Consider the following 10,418-nt stretch of genomic DNA (forward strand, 5'->3'; position numbering starts at 1 on the left):
TCTGCCAAAAGCTTGAGCCATGGAGAGGCCCCGAAACGCTTCGGCTACCTGGAGCCGAAACCTTTTGGTGCAGGGTTCTCTTAAGAGGGTGGGGGAGGTCCTACCTGCCCATCTTCCAAACCTCTGCCACCTCACTGTTGTCAGAGAAAGACTTCCATGCAAGTGGCAGCTTGTGCCACTTGCTCCTCTAAAATGCCACACCGTGGCGATGGGATGTGTCCCTGGCATCCTTCGCGTGGAGTCGGCATGTAAATGGCATGCACCAACGCCAGGCGAGGGATGGGGATGCATTGCATCATTTTAGAGGAGCAAGTGGCACAAGCTGCCACTTGCACAGAAGTCTTTCCATAACACTAGCTCCACGAGACTGCCATGTATGGGTCTCTCCCCACTCTTCCCCATTCAAGGGCTATTAGTCCTTTCAACAGATAAACTGTTTTATGTTCAACGTTTGTATGACTTTCCCTCACTATTTCATTGTACAGATGAAATCTACCAATGACCTTCCTTAGCCACTCCCCCAAACTGGAGAAGAAGGTGACTTTCTGCTGTCAGTAGGGAGCTTGTGAGAATGCTGCACATTTTGTTTAGTAGAATTAAGAGGGCTGAGTTCTGAGTGGGTTTCCATCCCATTCTTTTTGCTGGTGGGCATAATTGGATGTAGGATTGTAGGATGAGGTTGCAGCCCAAGTGGACTGAGTTTTTATTGGATCAAGGCTAAAGGGAGATGCTTGTGAAGGTAGTCCCATTCCTATGATCATGGGACAAGTCTAAATTCCATTCTTTCATTGAGGATCAGTAAGCAGAATCCATAGTAGCTCCTAAGTTCAGAGGTGAAGCGGAGTGGAGAAGGGTGCTGGTTCATCTAGGTTGCCTAGAACTAGTATGCGTGGAAGAAAATGCAGAAAGGAGGTTGCTGCATCTGAGCAGGGCCTATTGCCCTCTTGGTAGTGATTGGCCTACAAATCAGATGGTGGCTGTTGCAAGTCACTTGCACTTGTTCCCTTGTCATTCAGAGGTATGGGAAGGAAGAGGCAACCAGCACTCTCATCTGGGAAGTCACTGGAGGACAAGGAAATACAATTTTGGTTTGTTTTTATCAGAAACATTCATAATCTGGTGAAGAGGCATATAAACAGGTTGCTTACCTGTAACAGATGATCTGGTAGTGATCCGTTGAGTCCATAAGTAAATGGGTTCTGCGCCTGCGCAGGCACCTCTCGGGCCGACTAGGTAGCTGCTCGCGACGTCCAACCGCCCACCTGCACGTGCTGCTGCGCGCTAGCTATATAGAGCGGCTGGGCGTCTTCCGTTAGTTCTCTGTGCAGACCACCTCTTCTGTGCAATCTGCCACCGGAGGTTCTACTTAATGTCCATTCTTCTGCAGTGGGGTTGGCTTTCGGGCGGGTCTTATGGACTCAACGGATCACTACCAGATCATCTGTTTCAGGTAAGCAACCTGTTTATCTGGATCGTGATCCGTTGAGCCCATAAGTAAATGGGTGATTAGTAAGCTAACCCTCCTTGGTGGTGGGAGCAGAATGATGCCTACTAAGGCAACACCCTCTTCAAGACACTTCGCCCATATTCCGCCTGGCGTGCCATGCGCAAGTCCACTGCATAATGTTTTATAAAAGGCTGCTGTGATGACCATGTTGCAGCTAAGCAGATGTCATCCATCTTTATGCCAGAAAGATGAGCAGCAGAAGTTGAGCAAGCTCTAGTAGAGTGAGCCCGTATAGTTTTGGGCGGCGTTACACCCTGCTGCTTATACGTCAGCAGGATAAGCTCTACTAACCAGTGTGCTAAGCACTGACGAGACACTGCCTGCCCTTTAAACCTGCCTTTATAGGCTACAAACAGTCTACTTGTCTTTCTGTACTGTCTAGTCTCTCTCAGATAGTACAACAAGGACCTGCGCACATCTAAAGCGTGTAGCGCCTTCTCCAGTGCTGTTTGTGGGTCCTTAAAGAAAGTTGGCAAGACTACTTCTTGATTCAGATGGAAGTCTGTGACTACTTTGGGGAGGAAATTTGGGTCTAGCCTCATAACCACCTTATGTGGGTAGAATTGGGTGTAAGGTTTGTCCACTCTCAAAGCAGTCAATTCACCCATCCTTTTAGCCGTGGTTATAGCTATCAGGAATGCAGTGTTAAGTGTTAACAAACGCAAGCTAGTGCCATGTAGTGACTCAAATGGTTGTTCCGTCAATGCAGAAAGAACCAGTGACAGACTCCACTGCTCTAATGGTTTCTGCAGTGGAGGATACAAATTATTCAGTCCCTTCATGAACCGTTTACATTCTGGATGGGTAAACACCGACTTTCCATCCCAGCCAGGAAGTTTCGAGGAGAGTGCTGCCAGATGCACTTTTAAAGATACGTTTGCAAGGCCCTTTACCTTCAGGCTTGTTAGATATAGCAAAACTTGGCGCACTGATGCCCGTTGTGCAACGAACTTATTTTCCCTTGCAAATGTTTTAAATCTCTTCCATTTACATAAGTAACTGCGCCTAGTTGACTTTCGCCTACTATTCAACAGAATGGAGTTTAAAAGTTTATTCTCCATGCTGTTAATTTTAGCATTTGGATTTCGGGGTGCAAAATCCTCCCTCCTGATCTCTGTAGAAGATCTGGCGTTGGTGGAAGACGGTAATGGTTCCCTCTGCATAGGCGCAGCAGCAGAGCAAACCACACCTGACGTGGCCACCAAGGGGCTATCAGAATGCAGTCCGACATGTCCCTCAGGATCTGTGCTAACACTCAATTGAGGAGTGGCATTGGAGGGAACAGGTAGAGAAGCCCCCTGCTCCAATCGTATTGAAATGCGTCTCCTATCCCTGCTCGAGAACAATATCTCTTGCATTTCTTGTTCTCCTCTGTGGCGAACACATCCACCGATGGGGTCCCCCATCGATTGAAGACTTGTCCGACATACTCCTGTTTGATTTCCCACTCGTGCTTTTGGTCGGTTTGAGTGCTCCGACTGAGTGCATCCGCTAGTTGGTTGTCTACACCTCGAATGTGTATTGCCATCGGATAAATGGCATGCATAATGCACCAGTCCCACAATCTCATGGACAAGGTGCAAAGTGTTGATGAAACCGTCCCTCCTTGTTTGTTCAGATAGGCTATAGCTGTAGTGTTGTCCAGGTGGACCTGCACAACAGAACCCCTTAGTTGAGGTTCGAAGGCCTTCAGTGCCAAAAATGCAGCCAACAGTTCCAGGTAGTTCACATGCCTCAGGGCCTGTTGAGGCGTCCACTGTCCCTGAATGCATTCGGGGCCGCAGTGTGCTCCCCATCCCCGCAGGGAAGCATCGGTCGTGACCCATGCTGTTGGAAGCAGAGGACGGAATGGCACACCCCCTAAGAGATTTCTCTCGTCTAACCACCATTGCAGGGAAACTAGTACCCTCCTGGGAAGGTGCAGTAGCATGTTCTGGCTGTCCACATTGGGTTGAAAACGGTCCAAATAGCAACGCTGCAGGGGCCTTATTCAAAGCCTTGTATAACGAACAGTCATGTTGCAAGAGGCCATCAGGCCTAACAGTCTCTGGACCTTCCTTGCTCTTTGATCGGGATTGGCCAAGAACTGTTCCACCAGAGAATTTATCTGAATGTACCTGTCCCCTGGTAGGAATGCTCGTCGTTGCTCCATGTCTAGGACAGCTCCTATGAAGTTCAGTTGCTTTCTTGGAGTTAAATTTGTCTTCTTCCAATTTACGTTGAGTCCTAAGTCCTGGAGAAGATTCAGCATCACCTGTATCTGTGTTTCCAGCAACATTCTGTCCTTGCTCACCAGGAGCCAGTCGTCCAAATACGGATAGATCATTAGGCCTTGAGTTCGAAGGTGAGCAATTACTAGTGCTACTACTTTGGTAAAGACCCTTGGAGCCGTCAACAATCCGAAAGGTAGGACCGCATACTGGTATATTGCATCCCCCACAGTAAAGCGGAGGTACTTTTGGTGGTTTTCCTGGATGCCCACATGGAAGTATGCATCTTTCAAATCTAACGTTGCCGCCCACTCCTCCTGATCTAAGAAGGGTAGAATCTCCTGCAACGTTGTCATCCTGAACTTCCGGGCCCAGACAAAGTTGTTTAGCCCTCTTAAGTCCATGATTGCCCGTATCCCGCCATCCCGCTTGGGAATTTGAAAGTAGCGGGAGTAGAATCCGGACAACCTCCTCGCCCACTGCACTGGAACAATTGCACCTTTCTCCAACAACACCTGTATCTCCTTCTCGAGTACCGGCGTCGACCTTGTGAAACGTAGGCCTGAGAACGGTGGCAGAGTGATGAACTCTATCGCATAACCTTTCTCCACAATTCTCAGCACCCACTGGTCTGATGTTATGTTGTGCCATGCTAAAGCATGGCTTGCCAGTCTGATGGTTGAGCTGGCAACTACAGGGCCGATGACAGTGGTCCTAGCAATTGGTCTTAAATGCAGTGGGCTGGCAGAGCAATCAAAAGGACTGCTTCGCACCCTCCTTGATGTTTCTAGAGTTTTGGGTTTTGTTCTTGCTGGTGTTATTGCTTCCGAAGCCCCTAGGTCGCTGATAGGGCCTATTCTGTCTCCTGAAATCCCTCTTATCTTGGTAACGGTATGACCATTTATTATAACTGTAAGTACGAGAGCTAGCCGCTGAGGTAAACACCATAAAGGTCTTAGCAGTGAACTCTGACTTTTTAAAAGTCTCCATAGTAGCATCTGTGGTTTCATGAAAGAGTCCCTTTCCATCGAAGGCCAGATTTTCCACCCTGTCCTTCATATCCAGCTGGAGTGAAGTTGCGCGTAGCCAAGCATGACGCCGCATTGTGACGGTGGTAACCATGGCCCTTGATTCCGTCTCTGCCAAGTGCTTAAATGTACTCAATTGCTGTTTCGTCACTGACGTCGTCTTGTCAAATACTTCATGAAGTTTCATTTGCAGCTGTTCTGGGGACATTGAAGTAGAATCATGCAGCAAGTTGTCCCACATCAGATGGGTGTACCGAGCCATACAGGCTGCATAATTAGCAATCCGGATAGCCAGGCTCGACGTGGCATATATTCTTCGTCCTAATACGTCTATCTTCCTCCCTTCCTTGTCAGCGGGTGTTGTATGGTGGCGGCTGCCCTTTGATGTTGAAGCGCAATCCACCACCACGGAGTTCGGATCCGGATGGCGTATCAGGTACGTCTCCTCTCCTTCATGGACTCTATATAAGTTCTCTATGCATTTAGATGTTGGATTTGCCGACTGTACACTGTCCCAAGCTGACTTAGCTGCCTTTGGAATGGCTGGGATTATAGGCAGTGAGACAGGGTGAGAAGATTTGGACTGGAACATCATATTATACACAGGGTCAGCAGACTCTGTTTCGGGCAGTTGCAGGTCCAAACCCAAAGCCTCAGCCATTTCTCTAATCAGTGAATGATACGCCTCGAGTTCCTCAGTCGGGGATTTCGAAAGACGTGGTGGGACCTCAGAAGGAGGCTCCACCTGTCGACTGGCGTGATCAGAATCTGAGTACTCTGATTCAAAGTCCTGGTGTGTCGAAGCAGGAGACGAATCCCTGGATGATGGGCTTGGCGGAGGTGGGGTGCTCTTTCTCTTCTGCTTTCCAGCGGGTTTATCTTGTAAAGGCCTTATAGTCTTGGAGGGCGCCTCCAGAGGGGGTCCCTGCCCAAGTCCTCCAATATCAGGTGCAGGCGATACAACAGCTCTCTCTACCGGTTGCTGAGGCTGCATAGCCTTCCATCTCAGATATTCTGCGTAGTCTTGTGGCAAAGAGTGTCTAAAACCACAAGTGTGCGCAGGCTGTGTAGCAGGGTGGCGTATACTCCCATCTGCTATACCTGCCAATGGTTGCACCACCGCCAGGGGTGATTGAAGCAAATTCTCAGCCGTTACTCTTGGAGAAAGTGACGGAGTTTTGGGTGGTGGGAGACCATCTCCTTCCTCCTCTTCATCTTCTTCTCTATCCAACCCAGCACTCAGGAAACCCTGAAAAGTGGATTCTGCTGGGGTATTTGGGCCAGACGCCATCAAACTTCTAAAAGCAGAAGTTGCACTGCGATCTGAGCGCTGGTCACTTAGTTGCCTTGGAGTTGATGGCGATTGCTGTGGGGTAAGAGCCGGTGACAGTGAGCGGCGTCTTCGAGGTTGAGATTGCTCCCTCGGTATCGGGAGAGTCTCGATGTCGAGGAGTCCCGGGCCTTTTCTGCCTTCGATGTCGAGGGCTTCGATGCCGAGGGATCCCTTCCTCGCCCATCCCTCAATGTCGACGGCTTCGGCACCGATGACTTCGATGTCAAAGGAGAAGTTGATGTCGGTGGACCGCGAGTGCTCTCTTCTCTTGGGCTAGATGTCCGTGGTTCAACACTCCACTCCTTCTCAGAGCCCTGCACCGAAGAAGATGATGGGGTCTTTTGTTTATGGTCCTTTCGGCTAGAGTTCTCCATAGCCCCAACCTCTGCTGCGTCCCGCCGACGCCTCTTTTCTCGGCGTTTCTGATCATCAGAGATCTCCAAGGGTCTCTTAAAGGCTATATCCGTGGACACGGTTTTAGACTTCAGTAAGGCAGCTCCGTGTCCCTCCTCCCCCGATGCCGATTTAGATGACGAAGGCACTTCGGGGCGAGGGGTAGAAGGGCGCAGCGCGTCCTCATATAGGGCAGCCCTCAGACGTAAAGCCCGGTTGGTTGTAGTTTGTTTAGAGAAGGCACAACAGATTCTACAGGCTACTGTATTGTGCTCCTCCCCAAGGCACAAAAGACAGAAATCGTGGTGATCAGTGGAGGGCAGTTTAGCCCGGCACTTTTCGCAGCGTTTAAATGTAGTCTTCGCCTCCATTTATAAAGCGTTTTCCGTTTACAGTCCAGTCCGTACCAAAGGATCCGTCCTATCTTTCGTCAAAGTTAGTCCGTAAAGAAGTTGTCAAGTCCAAAACACAGTCCAGAGTCCAAATTACCAAAACAATCAATCCAAGAACAATGCCTAAGCACTATAACTCACAATAGTTTCTGACTACCGAGGAGCCCAAACGAGGTCTGAACGCTGTGGCGGTCAAACAGAAACTAACGGAAGACGCCCAGCCGCTCTATATAGCTAGCACGCAGCAGCATGTGCAGGTGGGCGGTTGGGCGTCGCGAGGAGCTACCTAGTTGGCCCGAGAGGTGCCTGCGCAGGCGCAGAACCCATTTACTTATGGGCTCAATGTATCACGATCCAGATCCAGAAGTTCCAATTATATATGTTTGTTTTAAATGAAGTTTCTCTCCACCTAGAGAGTGGGGGAAAGAATAGTCCTAATGTGAGGGGCCTTGAATTATACTGGAGCAAGCTCCAGTGAAGTCATGTTTCAAGAGTAGGCAGGACCAAAAAAGTGAGAGGGATTTCCTCAGAGCTCCTATGATAGAGTGCATTCTCCAAGTCTACCTCCAGCGAGATAAATAACCCACTGAATTACTCCTCCCTTGATAGAACTACCTTACAGAACTTTTACCTGGCCTGCACAATACAAGATCATTTTCTGCGTAAGCCTTAGGCAAAGCCTAAGGTCCCATATACCATATTTGCCTGATTCCAAGACTAGGTTTTTCCCAAGTTCTTTCATGTTAGAAATCAGGGGGTTGTCTTAAATTCAGAGTCCTATTCCTTTTGAGTTTACCGGTATAGCCTATATTTAACCTCTGTTTTTAATGGGGTCATCTTAAAGTCAGAGTCATCTTCTATTTGGGTAAATACAGAATGTAAAAATGTGTTTTTAGGGAAAGAAACCACCAATGTTGTAGGGCATTCTCCATCAGGGCAACTTTCAGGCGTGCCAATCTGTTCTTAAGGGTTTGCTTAGAAAAACCCACACAGATATCACAAGTTGTGGCAGTATGCCCCTCTCCCAGGCAGAGGAGACAGAAACTATGGCCGTCTGTTGATGGTAGTTTGCCGTGGCAGCCCTGGCACCTTTTAAAGGTGGTCTTCTCGCGGGTGCCACTCTTTCCACCTTTGGAGCCCGCTCCTCCTACTGAGGAGGCAACAGCAGCAGGCCGTTTGCTCATGTGGAATTTTTGCAGGGTAAGGGAGAAAACGCTAAGCAAGCTGTTGTCGTTTACTGTTCCGTATATTAGATGTAAGTTCCGATTCCCCCCTTTTTTAAAACACTCAGTTCTATGCTTTGTCCAAGGGTTGTCCAGTGAAGTAGTTAATCGGTCCAAGGTCAGTTTTAATCCAGTAAATCTATCCGAAAATGCTGAGGAGCAGAAAGCTTTCCGACGCATCTGAACGCGTAGGCAGTCAGAAAGAAACTGAAGGGAGAAATGCCTAACCGCCAATATGAGGTATTGCACCCTCACGCAGGGGCGATTAAAGGCATCGTGAGGAGCTAGCGATGGTTACCCAAAGCAGGTCTGCACAGGCGCAGAACCCATTTTTATGAGTGTTGTTTGAATCACTATCCAGATCTAAAAAATATCCAATGCCCAAATTGCCTAAACTTTTTTTTATCATGCCTATCCTCTATGATGTTCAAATGTAGCATACATGGAATTCTTCCCATTTTATTCCACATTCCACTCTAAAGGACTTTCATCCTGATCCAGGATTTTTCAAGCATCCATGACAGCTTGGAAGGATGTTTGCAAATCAATTATGAGCTTTCTTCCTACCTCAGCAACTTGCAGCACAGGATTTACTTTCAAACAAGTCCCACTGGCCAACATGATACACAACAATCAAATTGTCATAAGGGCTGCAGGTACACAGGGTGGCACTAGCATCCCCTGTGGCAATATTGCACAAGCAAGCTTCTCTTCCCTTCTCCTTCCAAAAGCCTTTTCCACTTGCAGAAATCTGTTCCTGAGAGTTGCTTGACACTCAGCACATATTTCTGCCGGCAGAAAGGGCTTTGGGAGGGAGGGAAGATCACCTAGAGCCTTTAGATGGGGCGGTCTAGAAATGTAATAAATAAAAGGCAGGGACACAGGAGGCTCCCTGCAAATCTCCTTACACTGTCCTACTGCTGTGTGGCACATCCTCCACTATGGGATTTACTCTCAGGTAAGTGTGTCTTTAGCTTCTGCTACAGTAAGAAAAGCTGGGGATTATAAACTGCTGTATGAGGAAAGGGCAGAGCCAGCATGGTGTAGTGGATAGAATGCTGGACTAGGACTAAGGAGACTAGAGTTCAAATCCCTATTCAGCCATAAAACTCACTGTGTGACTCTGAGCAAGTCACATATCTCTCAGCATAATCTATTTCACAGGGTTGTTGTGAAAATAAATGTAAACCAGTCTGGGCAGTCTGGAGAAATATGAAAATACATTATTTATATTTATAGCGTTTTATTTTTAATGGAAAAATAAAGACAATGCTTTAAAAATATTTACTTAGAAACATGTTTCTTCATGTAAGTTATGCAAGGCAATAATAAGGTATTTTACATAAATCCTACTGCATTTGGGGTGGCAGGCGAAGGATGTTTAACTTAAAAAAAAATCCATCTGTATTAGCACTGTGACATTTGCCCATTTTTATGTCAATATACAACTGAGTGTTAACATGATGAGCTATCAACCTATGTACTGTAACTAGGTTTTGCTATTGGAATGGAATTTAACTAGTTAACAGTACTTACACATTTTCTCAAAACAAAGCCACACGCAGATGCAGTTAATGATTTTTTTTTTTTTTACAAGATAACAATCTATATTGAAAATTTTAAATTCACTGATGTTTTTATACCCAGGGTCCAGAAACTAAATGACAGGACTAAATCACAACTTTCAAAGCCTTGGCACGGTTGCCAGAGAAGTCTGAAACACTCCCTTGCCAGTACTGACTGCTTTCTAATTTCCTGGACAATTTACTGATGTACACTTTCCTGAAGCTATACCTGGACAAACTGCTCTAGAATAATTCTTCAGTAGTAATCAATCTGTATTTCAAGGAAAGATGAGTAACATTTTGTTACACTTAGCAGCACAAGGTATGCACTCTGCTCCAAGCATACTGGGTTCATTGTACTTTGAAACCTGCTTTTTATATGCCATCAGTATGAACTGTTGTACACAGAGGTTCCACTGAAATCAATGTGGCATGCCTGCTCTATTAACAGTCCCTCTTTCTTAATTGGCGTGCTAGAACCACACTTTCTTCCAATACCATTAATTCAACTTGGAAACTGGCTTTTTATTATTATTAATGATGCCACTGTAGTAAAACTATTGGGAAAAGGTGCCTCACATTAGCACGGTTACTGATTCTTTTTTTTTTTAATACAGCCCTTTTCCTTTATTGGTATTCAAACATAGCTTTGAAGGAAGCACTGTAGAACTGAACCTTTATGTGCAATCCTCAAAACAAGTGAAAGCATGTAAGATCAGTAGTGGTAGCTGTACAAAGTATTTTTAAAAACAGGAAAAAAATACTAG

Source organism: Hemicordylus capensis, chromosome 1 (genome assembly GCF_027244095.1).
Source record: "Hemicordylus capensis ecotype Gifberg chromosome 1, rHemCap1.1.pri, whole genome shotgun sequence".
Lineage (NCBI taxonomy): Eukaryota > Metazoa > Chordata > Lepidosauria > Squamata > Cordylidae > Hemicordylus > Hemicordylus capensis.